Source organism: Ranitomeya variabilis, chromosome 6 (assembly GCF_051348905.1).
Source record: "Ranitomeya variabilis isolate aRanVar5 chromosome 6, aRanVar5.hap1, whole genome shotgun sequence".
NCBI lineage: Eukaryota > Metazoa > Chordata > Amphibia > Anura > Dendrobatidae > Ranitomeya > Ranitomeya variabilis.
The window spans coordinates 502,982,038-503,005,505 of record NC_135237.1 but is presented as its reverse complement, the minus strand read 5'-3'; positions in this window follow the sequence as shown (position 1 = coordinate 503,005,505).

Here is a 23,468-nt window from a genome sequence, read left to right as displayed (position 1 = left end):
CGGCGGTCTTACAGGTGCGGGCAGTAGGAGTTGGCACAAGCATCTTCAATGCAGGCAGGCACATAGGGGTTAAGAACGCAGCCAGCGTGACATAGTTTGTGGGTGGAGAGAACACGTTCTCCTGCTCTGCTCTCCCGCCCCTGGCTGCAGTGCTGAACTTATCAGGATGATTCCGGAGGAGCTCCTACCCACGCCTGAGTGAGTGCAATGATATCGCTGTATTCTGACAGTCTGGGTGAGCTGGGGCGGCCACGGGCTCGGCGGCTGTAGCTGATATATATATATATTATATCCTTCAGCAGCCGCCCAGCCCAGGCCCCGGCACCTGTCCTGTATATACTGTATCTATACAGCCTGTATAGATACAGTATATATAATATATATACAGGACAGGTGCTAGGGGCCTGGGCTGGGCAGCTGCTGAAGTATATACACTGCACAGTACCACTCCCCCTGTATATATACACTGCACAGTACCACTCCCCCTGTATCTATACACTGCGCAGTACCACTCCCCCGTATATATACACTCCACAGTACCACTCTCCCTGTATATATGCACTGCACAGTACCACTCCTCATGTATATATACACTGCACAGTACCACTCCCCCTGTATATACACTGCACAGTACCACTCACCCCGTATATATACACTGCACAGTACCTCTCCTCCTGTATATATACACTGCTCAGTACCACTCCCCCTGTATATATACACTGCACAGTACCACTCCCCTGTATATATACACTGCACAGTACCACTCCCCCTGTATATATACACTCCACAGTACCACTCTCCCTGTATATATACACTGCACAGTACCACTCCCCCGTATATATACACTCCACAGTACCACTCTCCCTGTATATATACACTGCACATTACCACTCCTCATGTATATATACACTGCACAGTACCACTCTCCCTGTATATATGCACTGCACAGTACCACTCCTCATGTATATATACACCGCACAGTACCTCTCCCCTGTATATATACACTGCACAGTACCTCTCCTCCTGTATATATACACTGCACAGTACCACTCCCCCTGTATATATACACTGCACAGTACCACTCCCCTGTATATATACACTGCACAGTACCACTCCTCGTGTCCTGTATATACTGTATACACTGCAGAATTTACAATAGCTATCACTCATGTAAGAAGTGAAATCTGGCATTGTACTACACTCACTGGCCACTTTATTAGGTACACCTGTCCAACTTCTTGTTAACACTTAATTTCTAATCAGCCAATCACATGACGGCAACTCAGTGCATTTAGGCATGTAGACATGGTCAAGACAATCTCCTGCAGTTCAAACCGAGCATCAGTATGGGGAAGAAAGGTGATTTGAGTGCCTTTGAACGTGGCATGGCTGTTGGTGCCAGAAGGGCTGGTCTGAGTATTTCAGAAACTGCTGATCTACTGGGATTTTCACGCGCAACCATCTCTAGGGTTTACAGAGAATGGTCCGAAAAAGAAAAAAAATCCAGTGAGCGGCAGTTCTGTGGGCGGAAATGCCTTGTTGATGCCAGAGGTCAGAGGAGAATGGGCAGACTGGTTCGAGCTGATAGAAAGGCAACAGTGACTCAAATTGCCACCCGTTACAACCAAGGTAGGCCTAAGAGCATCTCTGAATGCACAGTGCGTCGAACTTTGAGGCAGATGGGCTACAGCAGCAGAAGACCACACCGGGTACCACTCCTTTCAGCTAAGAACAGGAAACTGAGGCTACAATTTGTACAAGCTCATCGAAATTGGACAGTAGAAGATTGGAAAAATGTTGCTTGGTCTGATGAGTCTCGATTTCTGCTGCGACATTCGGATGGTAGGGTCAGAATTTGGCGTAAACAACATGAAAGCATGGATCCATCCTGCCTTGTATGGAGCATCTTTGGGATGTGCAGCCGACAAATCTGCGGCAACTGTGTGATGCCATCATGTCAATATGGACCAAAATCTCTGAGGAATGCTTCCAGCACCTTGTTGAATCTATGCCACGAAGAATTGAGGCAGTTCTGAAGGCAAAAGGGGGTCCAACCCGTTACTAGCATGGTGTACCTAATAAAGTGGCCGGTGAGTGTATACCTACTGTATATTTCTCTGCTGTATCTGGGCATCATGAATCGTGGTATGTGTTGGGGGGGCACTGAGACTCTTTCACCCAGGGCCCTCAAAAACCTGGAGCCGGCCCGGATCGGACCATTGAGTCTAATATGCATGTTTTATTTTATGAAAATCTAGAAAGATAGAATCTAAAAAACCCAAGTGACCAATGTGAAAATTGCAAAAAAAAATGAAAATGGCCTGGACAAAAATGATGGTACCCAAAATGTAATATTTTGTACTTCTTTCTGCAGTGATATTAAAATCAGTGCTAAAACATGGACTCCAAAGAACAGGAAGTGTTGAGCTGCATATGGATGCACCAAGAATTGGCAAGACACTTGTTTTTTGGGTGATTGAATGGTTTATGTCGGCATACAAATCATTGTCATTTGCCACTTATCACTACATAAAGCACAGAATGTGCTGTCAATAACATGGTGCTGTTTGGGGACAGAAGGATTGCAATAATGATCGTCCTGCTCCCACGAGTAGACGGCCTGTGTAAAAAGGCCAGTAACTGAGATATGCACCAAGTACTAGTAGCCATAGTGCAAAATGCAGGATTTAGAGATTTTTTTTTAATTATGGATATCAAAAACATTAGTTTAGCAGAAAATTTAGATTTTCTCTTGATACATTCCCTGAAACATTGGAGAACAAATAAAAGAAATTAAAGGGAACCTGTCACCCCCAAAATCGAAGGTGAGCTAAGCCCACCGGCATCAGGGGCTTATCTACAGCATTCTGTAAAGCTATAGATAATCCCCCAATGTATCCTGAAAGATGAGAAAAAGAGGTTAGATTATACTCACCCAGGGGCATTCCCGCTGCGGTCCGGGTCCGATGGGTGTCGCGGTGCGGTCCAGGCGTCTCTGACCTTTCCCGACGCCTGCGCACTGCTGTACTTTGCTCTGCCCTCAACAGTGCAAATCAGCGTGAAGACAAGAAGAGGACATCATCCTATGAATAGATAAACCTTATAGAAAGGGCACTACAAATAAGTGCTCAGCCATCAAAATACATAATAAACCGAAAAAAAGATGGACTCCAAAGCTAAAAATTACAGTTTATTAAAGAACCATTAAAACATTACAAGATACAAATAAGGTATATAGTAAGGCAAAAAATAAAAGTAAAAAGGCAACACTAGTGCCGCATACATATATATCCTGCTCTAACGATGAAAAAAGAAGGGAAATATGCCATAGCACAATGCACGATAGATATTTTGATGATATTCCAGTGACTCACAATCAATAACCTGTCAAATAATGAAGTAAAAATACACATATAATAGGTAGATATAAAAGACAAGGTATGTGAGTCAAAAGAAAAAATATATTAATTAAAGTGCCTAGTGCAAATAAATTATGGCAGAAAAACCCAATGTGTGACACCTGATTGTAATGAAGGTATACAACTATTATAGCAGCAATAAGGTGCTGGTTCACACTAAGAAAGCAGGTACAGGGGGACAAAAGGTGTGCGTGTGAGTCACAAAAGATAATAAGTAAATAAATAAATAAATAGAGTGACTCATGCAAGTCTTTAAAAGACGAGTCCTAGTGTCTGTGTGCAAGTTATAATGGGAAAAGATCCCCAGCACATACATTAATCAGACCATAGTATACTTACAAATAAGAAGGTATATGCACACGTAGAATCACACCCTGTAATCGTATGCGGAAAAGAGGAGCCCCGACGCGCGTTTCGCATATATTGCTTCCTCGGGGGGCGCTAGTGCTAGGGTAGGAACGAGACTCTTTATATATGTGAAGAGTATATGCTCAAGTAGAGACTGGCGGGCACCACTACAAGGGATCACCCATCACATGCCCAAAGTACATATAAATGAAAAACTAAGAAGAAGGAGGCATGTATAAGGTGGGGATCACCATTACAAAAGTCATATAAATGTAATAAATTTTATTAGAAAATCTAGGCACACAACACTACAAAAAACTTTAAAAACACATAAAACAACCATAGAAATGGTAAGTACAAAGACCCATAATAGGGTCAAAAACCCTGGTTCGAACCACCCCTGTATATAATATTAAACCTCAATGTGATGCACTGAACATATAAATGACATGCAGTCCTGAAAGATATATTGAAATTAGCAAACCTATATTTGCACCTAGATAAAGGGCATATCCATTCAAGTGTGCTCAAACAACAATATGGCTAGAGCAGAAGTGGTGCGTAAGGCAGGTATAGATGTAAGCACCCTATATGAGGCAACAATCCTAAATATAGATATAGCAGCATAAGCAAGCCTATACTTACACCTAGGCTAAGAACATGTCCGTTCAGATATGCCCATACAACAAATGGTCAAAGCAAGGATGATGCATTAGGCAGATAAAGATGCCTGAGCCCTATATAGAGCAACGGGCATCAAAGAAATGCTGTGGGGCAAGCAAAGGGGGTGGAGAGCCAGGGCACAAAACGCCCAACGCGTGTCGCCAGTAAATCTGGCTTCCTCAGGGGCAATGGATGTAGTGTAGGAGCCGATATTATAAATACCTGTTGATTAAACCAGACCGGGGGCAGCTGGTGCCAGATAGTTAGCACATGCGGCATACTACTGTCGAGCCGGAGAAACCGGAAGTGATGTAAAACGCCGGCGTCTGCGCAGTATTGCAGAACATCAAAAAAAGAAGAAAGAAACATCACTTCTTTCTGAGTGCGAGCTATCCGAGAGAGCGCATGCGCCAGGCAGCCAGAGTAAATGCCGGCATCGGCGCAGTGGAGCAAAGCCACAAAGGGGAAAAAGTATTTTAAATGCGGACAGCAGGCAAGTGCGCAGGCGCCAATCGGCGCCTGCGCACCTACATATACAAGGTCCGCAAAGAGTCTCTCGGCCGAGAGAAGAAGGATACAATGGGAAGAACTCCCCACTAAGTGCCCAAAAACAAAGGGGGGGGGGGGGGGGGGGGAAAGGAAAGAGGCAAGGGTATACAGTTAGCTTATATCTAACCCTAATTAAATGGCATTATATAGATAGTAGCTTAATACCATGATAATTTGTTTTATTGTAAAAACACTAAAAAGTTACTAAATTAACATCCTAAATCTGGAGGACAGATATTGAAAAAAAAGGAGGCACAAGTAATAATAAGGATATAACAATACCTGTGAATAGTGGAGGACACACATACATAAATATATCCAAAAAAATGGAGATATACAGGCATATGTACATAAATATGCAAATAAAGATGAACGTCCCAAGCATTACAGCTGTTTATAGTATCCCGAGAATAAAAGTTCCTCATTAAGTCCATGTGGAGCAAGGCTTTGAAGGTCATGGATCCATCTTGATTCACATCGTAACAATTTCTTCACTCTATCCCCGCCCCTAATATTCAATGGGACCATCTCCAGTCCCATAACCTTAAAGCCTCTGGTACGGCCATGATGAGTGTCCAAAAAATGAGTTGCTACTGATGAAACATTTTTGCCTTTTTCTCGATCCTTTTGGGCTGTGGAAATGTTGGATAAGTGCTGTTGGACCCTTCTTCTTAATTCTTGGGTCGTTTGGCCCACATAGATCTTAGGACACTCACATATTAAGGCATAAATCAAAGAACGGCTTTTGCAGTTGAAGAAAGATCTCTTAGGTTTGATCTGAAAAGGAAAAACAGATAGTGACAGGCCATCCTGAGCCACAGTGTATTGACACACATTGCAGCCTCCACAGGGGTAGGTACCATATGTCCTTGTGCCCCTATTCAGTCTAGTAGTAGGACGGACGAAGTGGCTATGACATAACAAGTCCTTTAAATTGCTAGCCCTCCTGGCTATAAGTCTAGGAGTTTCTGCAATGTGGGGCTTTAGCTTGGGTTCGCTTAATAGGATCCCCCAATTGTGATTAAGGACTCTGTAAATGTCACCCCACTGGTTGTTAAATGTGGTAACAATCCCCAGGGGTCTGGAAGAGTCCCGTGTTTGTCTTTGGAGGAGTCCAGTCCGTTCACTAATTTTTGCTCTCTCATATGCCGAGGAAATAATAGATTTTGGGTAGCCTCGATGTCTAAAACGGTCAGTCAATTTCCGGGCCTCTGAGTCAAAAGTAGCCTTTATACTGCAGTTTCTCCTTAAACGGAGAAATTGGCCAGTTGGTATGCCATTTTTTAAAAGCCTAGGGTGGAAGCTGGAATAGTGCAGTAGGCTATTGGTCGCTGTTGGTTTGCGATAGAGAGTAGTGGTGATATACGAACCATCCAAGGTCAGCGTCAGGTCCAGGAACTCCACCGATGTCCGTGATAGATGTGAAGTAAGCCGGATATTGAAGGAGTTGTTGTTTAAATCTGTGAGGAAGAGATGATAGTCTTCCTCCGTGCCTGTCCAAAAAATTATGACATCATCAATGAACCGAAGCCATTTCTGGCAAAATTTCTTATAAGCTCCGTGTTCAAAGACCACCAACTCCTCCCACCACCCTAGAAATAAGTTTGCATAGGATGGTGCGCACCGTGCCCCCATGGCAGTGCCTTTGATTTGTCTATAAAAGGTTCCATCAAAGACAAAGTAGTTTTTGTCTAGGACAAAGAATAACAGATCTAAGATGAATTGATCGTGTCCTCTATCCCCCGTGCTACTGTGTTCTAGAAAGAATGAGACAGCCCTTAGACCTAGATCATGGTCGATGCTAGTATACAGGGACTCGACATCTAATGTGATTAGAAGAGTGCCAGATGGTAAGACTAGATCCTGAATTAACTGGATCAAATGAGACGAGTCCCTGATAAAAGATTTCAATGACATCGCCATGGGCTGTAAAAAGAAGTCCAGATACACACACGGTTTCTCAAAAAGACCACTTATGCCAGAAACAATTGGCCTACCTGGGGGGTTTTCCAACGATTTATGGACCTTAGGTAGTAAGTAAAAGGTCGGTACCACAGGATAGTCCGTTGTCAGGAAAGTCACTTCCTTTTTATTCAGGGTACCATGTTGTAATGCTAGTTCAAATAGACGATCAAGTTTCCTCTTAAAGACATCAGTAGGATCTTCAGGTAGACGTCTGTAGCATGTGAGATCCCCCAATTGTCGTTCCACCTCCTGCAAATAAAGGGAGTTAGGCCATAAAACAATGTTACCTCCCTTATCCGCCTCGCGGACCAGAAACTCCTTGTTTTTTCGTAGACCCAAAAGGGCCCTCTGTTCGGGTGGACTTAAATTCCCATTTTTATTACCGTCCACACGTAGAGTCTGTATTTCTCTGCAGATGTTGTTAAAGAATATCTGGACCGCCGGAAAAAGGGAGAGTGATGGAGTGGCCTGTGATGGCAGTCTCCCAAAAAACCGTCTCCTGGTACTGTCCATGTCGTTTTCATTGAGCAAGTCCATAAGATCCCTCAGGACTTGTCTTTCGTCGTTTGGTAGTTGGTCCGCTGAAGAAGGATGGTGATACAAGAGTTTAAAAATTAATTGGCGACAAAACAAATATACATCCTTGATCACAATAAATTTGTCGAGGGTATTCATTGGAGCAAAGGATAAACCTTTAGTTAAGACCATATTTTCTGCTGGTGTTAATACATGTGTAGAAAGGTTAATAATTTGCAGATTACCTTGATCTTGAACTTGGTCTCGGGGTTCTTGATGTCCATCTTGACTGTATGCAGTCAGAGTTGATGGTTCCTGCGATTGAACCTCGTCTCCCTTTTGTAGGACGGTGGAGAATTCCTGTAGCCCCTGGTTTTTCTTTTCTTTACCCCTCCGAGTCTTGCGTCGACCCCTCCTGCAGCCCCGTCGAGGTCGCTGGGGTCCGATGATAAAAAATCACTGGACGAGGCCTCAAGTCTCGTATTAGTGTCCCTTGAATTTTTGGGGTCAAAGGACACTGCCCTTTTATTGCCTCGATGGCTCCATTTATAGGCCTGTCCACTAGAAAAGTCAGATTTATCCCTTTGGAATTTACGTTTCTTGCCAGTAGAGATCTCTCCCTCGTATTTTTCGATAGTAGTTTTGAGTTGCTGTTTGAAAGAAGAAACTAGCAATGCATCAAAACTAGCTAGTTTGGTCTCTCTTATTTTTATATCCTCCTTTAGTTTGTTTAGGAGGGCTTGGTCATGTGTGATCAGCATATCCATAAGTATTACAGAGCACTTCATTAAGCCACTCTCCCAACTCTGACGAAAGCAATCATCTACTTCCCAAGCAGGGAAGATCTGGACTCTGAGTCCACGAGGAACGAGATTAGACATCTTATATTGCTCTAGGCTTCTCAAATTCCACCACACCTTCGTTAATGATTTATGCAAATTAGTCAATTCATATGTGAGTTTAGAAAAACCTCCATCCTCACTCGTAGTGACAACAGTAACATCACCCCCAGTTTCAAAAATGCCTGTAGCCTTCTGGCTCCAGGCCGCCTCCCTAGCCTGTAAATCCATTGTAGTGGTCAATAGACCAAACCGTAGTGTGCCACACTCCAAGAAAAAGAGGAACAAGAGATAAAGGATCGCCGAACCTCCCAAAAACCACAATTTTGCACAAGTAGAGACTGGCGGGCACCACTACAAGGGATCACCCATCACATGCCCAAAGTACATATAAATGAAAAACTAAGAAGAAGGAGGCATGTATAAGGTGGGGATCACCATTACAAAAGTCATATAAATGTAATAAATTTTATTAGAAAATCTAGGCACACAACACTACAAAAAACTTTAAAAACACATAAAACAACCATAGAAATGGTAAGTACAAAGACCCATAATAGGGTCAAAAACCCTGGTTCGAACCACCCCTGTATATAATATTAAACCTCAATGTGATGCACTGAACATATAAATGACATGCAGTCCTGAAAGATATATTGAAATTAGCAAACCTATATTTGCACCTAGATAAAGGGCATATCCATTCAAGTGTGCTCAAACAACAATATGGCTAGAGCAGAAGTGGTGCGTAAGGCAGGTATAGATGTAAGCACCCTATATGAGGCAACAATCCTAAATATAGATATAGCAGCATAAGCAAGCCTATACTTACACCTAGGCTAAGAACATGTCCGTTCAGATATGCCCATACAACAAATGGTCAAAGCAAGGATGATGCATTAGGCAGATAAAGATGCCTGAGCCCTATATAGAGCAACGGGCATCAAAGAAATGCTGTGGGGCAAGCAAAGGGGGTGGAGAGCCAGGGCACAAAACGCCCAACGCGTGTCGTTCAAACAGCAACTCAAAACTACTATCGAAAAATACGAGGGAGAGATCTCTACTGGCAAGAAACGTAAATTCCAAAGGGATAAATCTGACTTTTCTAGTGGACAGGCCTATAAATGGAGCCATCGAGGCAATAAAAGGGCAGTGTCCTTTGACCCCAAAAATTCAAGGGACACTAATACGAGACTTGAGGCCTCGTCCAGTGATTTTTTATCATCGGACCCCAGCGACCTCGACGGGGCTGCAGGAGGGGTCGACGCAAGACTCGGAGGGGTAAAGAAAAGAAAAACCAGGGGCTACAGGAATTCTCCACCGTCCTACAAAAGGGAGACGAGGTTCAATCGCAGGAACCATCAACTCTGACTGCATACAGTCAAGATGGACATCAAGAACCCCGAGACCAAGTTCAAGATCAAGGTAATCTGCAAATTATTAACCTTTCTACACATGTATTAACACCAGCAGAAAATATGGTCTTAACTAAAGGTTTATCCTTTGCTCCAATGAATACCCTCGACAAATTTATTGTGATCAAGGATGTATATTTGTTTTGTCGCCAATTAATTTTTAAACTCTTGTATCACCATCCTTCTTCAGCGGACCAACTACCAAACGACGAAAGACAAGTCCTGAGGGATCTTATGGACTTGCTCAATGAAAACGACATGGACAGTACCAGGAGACGGTTTTTTGGGAGACTGCCATCACAGGCCACTCCATCACTCTCCCTTTTTCCGGCGGTCCAGATATTCTTTAACAACATCTGCAGAGAAATACAGACTCTACGTGTGGACGGTAATAAAAATGGGAATTTAAGTCCACCCGAACAGAGGGCCCTTTTGGGTCTACGAAAAAACAAGGAGTTTCTGGTCCGCGAGGCGGATAAGGGAGGTAACATTGTTTTATGGCCTAACTCCCTTTATTTGCAGGAGGTGGAACGACAATTGGGGGATCTCACATGCTACAGACGTCTACCTGAAGATCCTACTGATGTCTTTAAGAGGAAACTTGATCGTCTATTTGAACTAGCATTACAACATGGTACCCTGAATAAAAAGGAAGTGACTTTCCTGACAACGGACTATCCTGTGGTACCGACCTTTTACTTACTACCTAAGGTCCATAAATCGTTGGAAAACCCCCCAGGTAGGCCAATTGTTTCTGGCATAAGTGGTCTTTTTGAGAAACCGTGTGTGTATCTGGACTTCTTTTTACAGCCCATGGCGATGTCATTGAAATCTTTTATCAGGGACTCGTCTCATTTGATCCAGTTAATTCAGGATCTAGTCTTACCATCTGGCACTCTTCTAATCACATTAGATGTCGAGTCCCTGTATACTAGCATCGACCATGATCTAGGTCTAAGGGCTGTCTCATTCTTTCTAGAACACAGTAGCACGGGGGATAGAGGACACGATCAATTCATCTTAGATCTGTTATTCTTTGTCCTAGACAAAAACTACTTTGTCTTTGATGGAACCTTTTATAGACAAATCAAAGGCACTGCCATGGGGGCACGGTGCGCACCATCCTATGCAAACTTATTTCTAGGGTGGTGGGAGGAGTTGGTGGTCTTTGAACACGGAGCTTATAAGAAATTTTGCCAGAAATGGCTTCGGTTCATTGATGATGTCATAATTTTTTGGACAGGCACGGAGGAAGACTATCATCTCTTCCTCACAGATTTAAACAACAACTCCTTCAATATCCGGCTTACTTCACATCTATCACGGACATCGGTGGAGTTCCTGGACCTGACGCTGACCTTGGATGGTTCGTATATCACCACTACTCTCTATCGCAAACCAACAGCGACCAATAGCCTACTGCACTATTCCAGCTTCCACCCTAGGCTTTTAAAAAATGGCATACCAACTGGCCAATTTCTCCGTTTAAGGAGAAACTGCAGTATAAAGGCTACTTTTGACTCAGAGGCCCGGAAATTGACTGACCGTTTTAGACATCGAGGCTACCCAAAATCTATTATTTCCTCGGCATATGAGAGAGCAAAAATTAGTGAACGGACTGGACTCCTCCAAAGACAAACACGGGACTCTTCCAGACCCCTGGGGATTGTTACCACATTTAACAACCAGTGGGGTGACATTTACAGAGTCCTTAATCACAATTGGGGGATCCTATTAAGCGAACCCAAGCTAAAGCCCCACATTGCAGAAACTCCTAGACTTATAGCCAGGAGGGCTAGCAATTTAAAGGACTTGTTATGTCATAGCCACTTCGTCCGTCCTACTACTAGACTGAATAGGGGCACAAGGACATATGGTACCTACCCCTGTGGAGGCTGCAATGTGTGTCAATACACTGTGGCTCAGGATGGCCTGTCACTATCTGTTTTTCCTTTTCAGATCAAACCTAAGAGATCTTTCTTCAACTGCAAAAGCCGTTCTTTGATTTATGCCTTAATATGTGAGTGTCCTAAGATCTATGTGGGCCAAACGACCCAAGAATTAAGAAGAAGGGTCCAACAGCACTTATCCAACATTTCCACAGCCCAAAAGGATCGAGAAAAAGGCAAAAATGTTTCATCAGTAGCAACTCATTTTTTGGACACTCATCATGGCCGTACCAGAGGCTTTAAGGTTATGGGACTGGAGATGGTCCCATTGAATATTAGGGGCGGGGATAGAGTGAAGAAATTGTTACGATGTGAATCAAGATGGATCCATGACCTTCAAAGCCTTGCTCCACATGGACTTAATGAGGAACTTTTATTCTCGGGATACTATAAACAGCTGTAATGCTTGGGACGTTCATCTTTATTTGCATATTTATGTACATATGCCTGTATATCTCCATTTTTTTGGATATATTTATGTATGTGTGTCCTCCACTATTCACAGGTATTGTTATATCCTTATTATTACTTGTGCCTCCTTTTTTTTCAATATCTGTCCTCCAGATTTAGGATGTTAATTTAGTAACTTTTTAGTGTTTTTACAATAAAACAAATTATCATGGTATTAAGCTACTATCTATATAATGCCATTTAATTAGGGTTAGATATAAGCTAACTGTATACCCTTGCCTCTTTCCTTTCCCCCCCCCCCCCCTTTGTTTTTGGGCACTTAGTGGGGAGTTCTTCCCATTGTATCCTTCTTCTCTCGGCCGAGAGACTCTTTGCGGACCTTGTATATGTAGGTGCGCAGGCGCCGATTGGCGCCTGCGCACTTGCCTGCTGTCCGCATTTAAAATACTTTTTCCCCTTTGTGGCTTTGCTCCACTGCGCCGATGCCGGCATTTACTCTGGCTGCCTGGCGCATGCGCTCTCTCGGATAGCTCGCACTCAGAAAGAAGTGATGTTTCTTTCTTCTTTTTTTGATGTTCTGCAATACTGCGCAGACGCCGGCGTTTTACATCACTTCCGGTTTCTCCGGCTCGACAGTAGTATGCCGCATGTGCTAACTATCTGGCACCAGCTGCCCCCGGTCTGGTTTAATCAACAGGTATTTATAATATCGGCTCCTACACTACATCCATTGCCCCTGAGGAAGCCAGATTTACTGGCGACACGCGTTGGGCGTTTTGTGCCCTGGCTCTCCACCCCCTTTGCTTGCCCCACAGCATTTCTTTGATGCCCGTTGCTCTATATAGGGCTCAGGCATCTTTATCTGCCTAATGCATCATCCTTGCTTTGACCATTTGTTGTATGGGCATATCTGAACGGACATGTTCTTAGCCTAGGTGTAAGTATAGGCTTGCTTATGCTGCTATATCTATATTTAGGATTGTTGCCTCATATAGGGTGCTTACATCTATACCTGCCTTACGCACCACTTCTGCTCTAGCCATATTGTTGTTTGAGCACACTTGAATGGATATGCCCTTTATCTAGGTGCAAATATAGGTTTGCTAATTTCAATATATCTTTCAGGACTGCATGTCATTTATATGTTCAGTGCATCACATTGAGGTTTAATATTATATACAGGGGTGGTTCGAACCAGGGTTTTTGACCCTATTATGGGTCTTTGTACTTACCATTTCTATGGTTGTTTTATGTGTTTTTAAAGTTTTTTGTAGTGTTGTGTGCCTAGATTTTCTAATAAAATTTATTACATTTATATGACTTTTGTAATGGTGATCCCCACCTTATACATGCCTCCTTCTTCTTAGTTTTTCATTCAAGAGTATATGCTCGGCGCGGTAATGGCGGCGCTAATTCAGCCCAGCGCCAGCCGGAAGCGGCCGAACCGGCGTCCGACGTCACTCCCAGGCGCCCCACACTGACGCGCCAGTGGGAGGAGCCAAAGGAGCGACGCCGAAAGGACGCGTATCCACGGCAACCAACAAGCGCCGGCCAGAAGCAGCGCACACCGCACGGAGCAAAGAGATGAAGAAAGGGAGGCGGCCGTACAAAAAGACCATGGCACGGGAAACCTATTGTTTCTGGAAATGGGGGACTCTCTGAGAACATCGGTAAGATGTTGGATTTTTATCTCAAACCTATTGTGGAAACACTACCATCCTATCTGTGAGACACAGGGGATATTCTATCCAAAATCTCTAACATCAATTTGGAACCTGATATGTGGCTGGTGACATTAGACGTAGAGTCTCTCTATACGTCTATTAGACATACCGATGGCATGGAGGCGGTTAGTTTCTTTTTGAACAACACCGACATTGATGATTACCTCAGCAAATTTTTACTATCCTTGCTGGAGTTCGCACTAACCCATAACTTTTTCATTTTTAAGGAGGCACTCTACCTACAGCTCCAGGGTACAGCCATGGGGGCGGCCTTTGCGCCGTCCTATGCATGTCTGTTCCTGGGGCTGTGGGAGAGGAGGGTCTTTATCACTGATGCTACACCCCTTTCGTCTAATATACTTATGTGGTCTAGATATATAGACGATGTCTTTGCAATCTGGCAGGGTACTGAAAGTGATTTGAAGAAGTTTGTAGAGGAACTAAATGTCAATGATACTAATATCAAGCTTACCTGCCATTACAGTCGGGACAGCGTGGACTTCCTTGATGTGCGTATCTATAGGGGTAGTGATGGCTTGCTACAAAGTGATCTGCATCGGAAAGAGACATCGGTCAACAGCTTGCTGCACTCTACGTCAGCACATCCTAGACATCTCAAGAACAGTATCCCCTATGGACAGTTCCTCAGAGCTAAACGTATTTGCTCTGAAGAAGTAACATACCATAAACATGCAGAGGATATCTCTAACAGATTTCTGGTCCGTGGTTACTCATCAAGAACAATCCGGAGATGTAAAAGAAGAGCCTCTAGGATAGATCGGACCAATCTCTTAAAGACAAAAAAGGAATCCAAAATATCCAATCAGGTGAGATTTATAGCCACGTACTCAAATAATTCTACACTAATGAAAGAAGTCTTAGACAAATACTGGCCTATCATCAAACATGACACAGTACTTACTAAATGCCTGACTGACACATCCTCCATTACATACCGGAGGAATAAAAATCTCCGTGACTTGCTAACTCATAGTCATTATAGGGGTCAGGAATCCAAATATATTTTTGGCTCTAGGGGCCCCAGGTGGGGCTTTTTTCCATGCCGGGATTGTACGGCATGTAGAAATTTGGAGCGCTGTTTTACTTGTCTATCCAGTGACGGATCTAAAGAATTCCGAATTACCCAGCATATCACGTGTTCCACGGATCATGTGGTGTATTACGCCACATGCCCGTGTGGACTTATATACGTCGGCTTAACATCACGCCAGTTACGTATTAGAATCCTGGAACATATTCGTGACATTAAGGCAGCATCCAATCCATCGGCTGATGAATTTTTGAAGCCCATACCAAGGCATTTTAAAGAAAAACATGAATGCAACAGTCAGCTACTTCGAGTGCGTGGCATTGACCGTGTCATCATGGATGGACGAGGTGGTGACTTGAAGAAACGTCTTGCCCAATTGGAAACCCAATGGATAGTGCGCATTGATTGCATCCGTCCTAAGGGTCTCAAAGAGGTCCTTAGTTTTGTCCCATTTTTATAGTTTTTTATAGTCCCTTTAGGTTTCTATTTAAAACGGTTTTAGTCTAGTGTTTTTAATCTTTGTTTCATTTTTTGATTCTTATATTTGTTTCTCTTTTTTCTACTCAACAGATTATATTCTAATATGTTTTTCCCTATGTGATCCCTGGAGGCGTTTATGGACTTTCGATACTGGAGTGGCCTTGGACTGTTCCTGACTGGGATATTTGTTTTAACTGTGGATGCACTTAATTTTTTACACTAATTTTTATGTGTGTACATGTGCACACATATATATGTGTGTATATGTACACACGTGTATTTATATATGTGCACTCATATGCACTTTATTATTTTATTATATATAGTTTGGCCCCTGTGGGCATTTTATAGTGTATTTCCTTTTGTACTATATGCACTGTCACTTTTATACATAAATAGATTATGTATATATATATAGATTATTTTGCTCACTGCACACGGCTTTATGTGCCTTATATTTATCACATGCATTTGTAATGTATGTGTCCCCATTTTTTTGATGGTATACATGCTCTATTTTACAATGATGTATTTTACTTTTGCACCCATTTATATCGGATATTTTATTATTTCCACTTATTTACTTTTTCTTTATTTTTATTTCCACCCTTACTTTTTCCAGTCAGCCATGTGTATTTTTACACATAGGTTGCCCGTGCCATGGTCTTTTTGTACGGCCGCCTCCCTTTCTTCATCTCTTTGCTCCGTGCGGTGTGCGCTGCTTCTGGCCGGCGCTTGTTGGTTGCCGTGGATACGCGTCCTTTCGGCGTCGCTCCTTTGGCTCCTCCCACTGGCGCGTCAGTGTGGGGCGCCTGGGAGTGACGTCGGACGCCGGTTCGGCCGCTTCCGGCTGGCGCTGGGCTGAATTAGCGCCGCCATTACCGCGCCGAGCATATACTCTTCACATATATAAAGAGTCTCGTTCCTACCCTAGCACTAGCGCCCCCCGAGGAAGCAATATATGCGAAACGCGCGTCGGGGCTCCTCTTTTCCGCATACGATTACAGGGTGTGATTCTACGTGTGCATATACCTTCTTATTTGTAAGTATACTATGGTCTGATTAATGTATGTGCTGGGGATCTTTTCCCATTATAACTTGCACACAGACACTAGGACTCGTCTTTTAAAGACTTGCATGAGTCACTCTATTTATTTATTTATTTACTTATTATCTTTTGTGACTCACACGCACACCTTTTGTCCCCCTGTACCTGCTTTCTTAGTGTGAACCAGCACCTTATTGCTGCTATAATAGTTGTATACCTTCATTACAATCAGGTGTCACACATTGGGTTTTTCTGCCATAATTTATTTGCACTAGGCACTTTAATTAATATATTTTTTCTTTTGACTCACATACCTTGTCTTTTATATCTACCTATTATATGTGTATTTTTACTTCATTATTTGACAGGTTATTGATTGTGAGTCACTGGAATATCATCAAAATATCTATCGTGCATTGTGCTATGGCATATTTCCCTTCTTTTTTCATCGTTAGAGCAGGATATATATGTATGCGGCACTAGTGTTGCCTTTTTACTTTTATTTTTTGCCTTACTATATACCTTATTTGTATCTTGTAATGTTTTAATGGTTCTTTAATAAACTGTAATTTTTAGCTTTGGAGTCCATCTTTTTTTCGGTTTATTCATCATCCTATGAAGATGGGAGGCCCCAGACCGGACTGCGACGCCCATCGGATCGGACCGCCCGCCCAGGTGAGTATAATCTTACCTCTTTTTCTCATCCTTCAGGATACATCGGGGGCTTATCTACAGCTTTAAAAAATGCTGTAGATAAGCCCCTGATGCCGGTGGGCTTAGCTCACCTTCGATTTTGGGGGTGACAGGTTCCCTTCAAACTTTGCAATATGAAATGTGCCAAAATGTAGATCTTACGTGCTCACCTGAGGGAACAAAGCTTCTGGAGGAGTTTAGGGAGATTTGTTTAACCCCATTTCTGCATCCCTACAACAGCCTATACATTGTTGTTATTATTTTTTTTTTATTAAAGCTAAACCAAATTTTGACATTGCTTACCAAAATTTGGACTTTACACCTGCTTGTCAGAGCAATGACCACCAAACTGTATATAGAAAAACACAAAAATGATGTATCATATTCAAAAGAAATCATAAAAGGACATGCCATTATCACATCTAATGTGCATTGACATATACTCTAATGTGGAATGTCCTTATAGTAGCTGGTCACTATTGAAATAGCTCCAGGGTGATGAACCGCAGGTCGAACAGCTGATCCTGGGCAAAGGCCTTCAAAGATAATTAGCACAACCTCATGGACTAAATGAATGTAGCGGTATGAGTGATCACACCCAAGATCAGTGGGAGCATCTTGCAGATGAGCTTGTCATTTCAAGGGTCATTAATTGAGATGGAAAGCTAAAACAAATGGCTAATAACAAACATTTTCGCTAATTGTATTGAAAGAGAAGGAAATGTAAAAGATGCAGGTCTCATCAAGAATCCATGGAGAGGAAATGAGGCACAATGTCTACAGGGGTTAAAATGAAGCAATATTCTAGAGGAAATCTGTGTTTAAACATGACTTATAAGAAACAGAGAGGTACAGAGAACATACAAATTTAGACATTTCCCCATTCTGAATATTCTGATGTCCACACATTTTGAGATTTGGATGTCTTAATATAAAATTGGTCATACTATTTGGAATGGGGAGATTAATTTGTGACCTTAATATCAGAGTTGGACTAATAAGTGTCAATAAAAAATTATTAGTCTCTTGTTTTAAAGTGGATTTAGCATCTCTTCTGACATGCATGTTTCATTACTTTTCTGTAAATGTAAACATTTTTAGGGACCACGAATGAGCAGTGCCACACTGGTCCAGTAATTTTTGGAGAGAAGGATGGTACAGCAGGGGTATAGCATAATATTATTATTATTATTATTTATTATTATTATAGCGCCATTTATTCCATGGCGCTTTACATGTGAGGAGGGGTATACATAATAAAAACAAGTACAATAATTTTAAAACAATACAAGTCACAACTGGTACAGGAGGAGAGAGGACCCTGCCCGCGAGGGCTCACAATCTACAAATATTCACCGAAAGTTTGGCTTACATATGGAGAAACTTGAACTGTTCCAGCTCCTTGAATAAGATTCTACATTTATTTAATCCATGTTAAAATTGCATGCTGAGCTTTGATAAAAATCACTGCTGTGATCGAAACGCGTCACTTTCCCTTTTAAACAAGTGCAGTTCAGGAGCATGCAATTTTAATATGGATGAACTAAATTTTGCATTTTACTCAAAGAGCTGAAACAGTTCAAGCGTTTCTCATGTCTCCTACGTCTAATCAGGACAGAGTTCCGTACACCTGTATTGACTGTCGGTGAGCTGGCTTCCTGTTTATATGAATTACCTTACTTATGGAGAACTGAAGAGAAACCAGACATTCCATTGGCAGACACATGTTTCAGGGTGTTTGTCATTCATCAGTGCAAAGCAGGAGATGTAATTTGGCTGAATTAGAGCCTTCTGAGAGCTTGTCTAAGGAGAAAGTGCCAAGCTAGTGTAACAAGACTCAGTGGCTTGTTAAAAGGTTGATATTGACATTTAGGACTGCTATGTCTTCCTTTCTGAAAAGGCTGTTTGCATATTTAAACTCTGAGGGTATGTGCACACATCAGGATTTCTTGCAGAAATTTCCTGAAGAAAACCGGACATTTTCTGCAAGAAATCCACACACTTCTTTTCGCGTTTTTTTCCCGTTTTTTCGCGTTTTTTCCACTTTTTTTAGCATTTTGCAAGCGTAATTAGCTTGCAGAATGCTAGCGTTTTCCAAGCGATCTGTAGCATCGCTTGGAAAACAGATTGACAGGTTGGTCACACTTGTCAACCATAGTGTTTGACAAGTGTGACCAACTGTTTTACTTTTGATGCTACCTATGCAGCATCAATAGTAAAAAGATAGTGTTAAAAATAATAAAAAAAAAAAAAATTGTTATTCTCACCATCTGACGTCCCGATCTCCTCGGCGGTGCACGTGGTGGCTTCCAGTCCCAAGGATGCTATGAAGGACCTTCATGTTACCGCGACGTCATCGTAGGTCCTGGACTCATAGCAACCCGGGGACCGAAAGCCCGCCGCTCAGCGGCGGGAGGACTCCGGGGACATCAGGAGGTGAGTATATCAATATTTTTTATTTTAATTCGTTTTTTAAACAAAATATGGTGCCCAGGGCCTGGAGGAGAGTCTCCTCTCCTCCACCCTGGGTACCATACGCACATGATTCACTTACTTCCCGTATGGTGGGCATAGCCCCATGCGGGAAGTATGCGGATCAATGTATTCTTATGTGTGCGGAATCCCCGCGATTCCGCACAAAGAATGAACATGCTGCTTTTTTTTCTGCGATGCGTTTTTTTCGCGGAAAAAAATGCAACATTTGCACAAGATATACAGAATACACTGAAAATAATGGGAGGCATATGTAAGCGTTTTTTTTCACGTTTTTATAGCGAAAAACGCGAAAAAACGCGAAAAATCCTGAACGTGTGCACATAGCCAGAGAGGAGCTTTTCATGGCCTATAAGTCTCTTCACACCAGCTTGACTTTCTTCACAAGGACAAAAGTTTCCTCATAGACCCCCGTTTGGCTTAAAAAAAAACTGTTTGTCTAACTTATGCAGTTCTTCCATCTATTCTTGTAATATACATTTATATGAGAAGATAGAAAATATTTTAATTGGTTTATACTTGCTTCCAAGAGAGCCATCTCAGTTAACATGGTGACTGGTCTGCCAACAACATGTAATAGAGGTGAATGATATACAGTTTTGTTGGAAAAGATTCAGTTTATCTTGCATTTCGTACTTTTATTAATTGAAATCCTTGTTTTTAATATGCTACAGCCAAATTGTTTCAAGGTCAAACATACAGTACATGGCAGAAATCATACAACCAGGACCTGACAGATGCTGCCCATGTATCTACTGAAAGGTTGCCTTTAAATGGGTTACCTGGGACTATTTTATTTTTTTACTATTGGACCAAGAACTATCAGGCAGGTAGTTGCTACCTACCTCCCTGTTAAGCCCGCTGCTGATCACTGCATTATCAGAGGAATGACAGACCGCTCATGCCAGCGATATTGCAGCTTCCACTGATGTTAAACCAACAGAGCAGCGGCTTCGCTTCTACTCTTCTGTGTTCATGGGGTATGACTGCCAATATTTTGCTGATTGACAGCAGGGTCTCTGCTGCCTAACTGTGGGAGCCAGCTGTCCATCAGCATGACTCCAGTAGTCCACACTCAATTGATAGATCGAGCCTGGAAAAATGTCTATGTTGATGTGAAGCAGCAGAATCGCCAGCAGGAGTGGTCCTTGACCGCTCTGAGCTGGTGCTGGGTAGAACAGGCAGGTAGTCAGCAACTACTTGCATTTTAGTTCTTATGCCCATAGTAAAAATATATAATAAGCCTGGAAAATTCTTTTAAGAACATGTGCACATGTAATTGGGAATGTTCAAATCTTTCGCTCATCCGCAAAAGGTGCCTCTTTAATGGAACAGAATGAGCATATAACAAAAAAATAAAGTGAAAAAAGAAGTAAGATTAGCAAATCAGTTGTTTATAGCACTTTTTTTGGCAACTTAGACTCCTTAAGAAATCAACAGCGGGCACAGCACAGAAGATAAACTCAAGAAAAATGGAGAATGAGTTAAGTTCCTGAACTTTCACTCCAGCACAGAATTGATTTGGAACGATTTTGAAATGAGTCTGCAGAAAACAGCAGCAATTGTTCTGTGGATGGTAAAAAACTCTAGCATTTGTTATTTACTAGTAGAGATTTGTGAACCGGTGCCAGCACTCCAATGTCATTTGTAATGCTGCCTCCAACTTGCTAATCTGGCAGAGCTTCAAGACAATTAGCGTTGAAGTATTCATGTGTTTATTATCGCACGCTCTCTGTAAATATACAAAATGTGGGTTTAAATGTTGTGTTTGGTCTAATCATTGTCATGGTGTTTTAACCCATCACTGTTGTGCAATGTACTCAAGATCCCATTGGAATTAATAATCTTCTTGGCCAGGGACTGATAATGATGTTATACTCAATAAAACCGGGCAGCCATGAGTATGTTCAGATCTCAGTTTATAGCCGACTAATCCATTATGAACACTACGGCACTGTGACAGCGCCACATACAGTGTTCAATATGCAGGATATTCATATAGTAATTTGTACATTTCCACATGGATCAGCATTGGGAAAAGAACAATGTGAGCATTTTTGATGAGTATTAAGCCAAAGATCATTGATAACAATGTATAATAATTATCAAGAACAACATTCATCTTTTTTTGTCCTTCAGTTTTTCTGTAAATACAAACAATTCAATTTTGGAACAAATCAAGCTAAACATGTCACTTGAAGCAAGGATCACCAAGCTACGACTTGCCTACTTTGGACACATGATATGAAGAGAGCAATCACTGGAGAAAGACATATTGGTCGGACGAATAGAAGGAACAAGGTGAAGAGGAAGACCAGCAACCCAATGGCTTGATACTATCAAGATAACAGCGGTGAAAACAATGCTGAACCTATATAGGCTTACAAAAGATCGCTCTTCCTAAAGATCATTCATCCATCAAGTCACCATGTCTCGAGATCAAGCCAAAGGCTGTTAAATAAATAAATAACTTCCATGTGGACTGAGTACTTCATATTCATGGTATTTGTCTCTGACACCAACAACATGGGAAGAATAGACTTGAAGGTGTTGTAATCAACACACAAAATTAACTATTTTGCTAACTTTGTCACCATGAACTCCTCCCATTTGGCTACTTTTCCACCAGGATCCAACTCCTTATTCTGTGCTCTCTACAATGGGTTATAAATATGGTGGATTTTAAAGAAACAGCAGTTCAAATTCGCCGTTGTTTCTATAATACATTCCTAGTTCTAAAATAGTCAATCTCATCATAAATAAGATTGATTAGAATAAGAAAGTAGGACCATTGCCAGATTTGTTCTTGCATGCAACACAACAAAATACTGAGTATTTTTAAAGAGTTTCCATTTTCATAAAACTCATCGACTAATACCGTATTACTGCATTCTGAATTGATAAGATTCCTTTTATTTAAAACATTATTTAGTATTAGCAATCGCAAATCTCAAAAAGTTGGGATGCAGTGTAAAATGAGGCGAAAACAATAATGCAATGATTTGGAAATCTCTTACAGCCATATTTTATTCAGAATATAGAACACACATAAGAAAGTGAACGTTGGACTTAATTAGAAAAAAAGTAACTCATTTAGAAATTGACCGCCACACTTCTAAAACAAGTTGGGAAAGGACTATGTCTACTATTGTGCAGCTTCTCCTCTTCTTATTATAGGAGTCTGTATAGGTTTGGGACGTGAGGAGACCAGCTGATAAAGTTTTGGAAAAGAAAAATTGTCTCATTCTTGTCTGATGTAGACTTCCCGCTGCTCAACAGTCATGAGTCTTCTTGGTAAGATTTTTAATTTCAATGTTTTCTATTGATGAAAGGTCAGTACTTCAGGCAGCCAGTTTATCACCCAAACTCTTCTCCTGAGAAGCCATGTGTAGAGATGCAGGGTTAGTGGGTGCTGTCGTCTGCTGGCCTGGCTGTCTTTAGAAAGACTGCATGAACCAGTGCTCATTCCACTGAACGTCCACACTCCATTCCCTTGGCCAGAACACTACTCAGACAACACAGGGTGAGGGTAAAACAGAGTGGCAATAATTTATTGAACCACCAACACATAATAGCATATAGAGCAGTCCCAGGAAATACCCAAGATGGTGCAAAATACAGAGTCTCACCCTTCCGCTAACTCACTGAGACTAGAGCTGTTTTCTGGGCCGAATACCCCTACCAGTGTCTCACCGCTTTTGGTGGGCCTCCACATTGAGGAGGTAACAACAAGCTTAGAAAGATGACAGTCCACTGATGTATGAGGCCAGGTGACTTGATTGTCCCAACCTGGATTCTCTAAATGTCTTTGAGGGGTCATTGATGGTCAATGAAGCAGCTCTGTATTTATTCAGTTGGAGCCATGATGCAATGGTCTTTGTAATGTAGAGTCTTGCTGAACACAG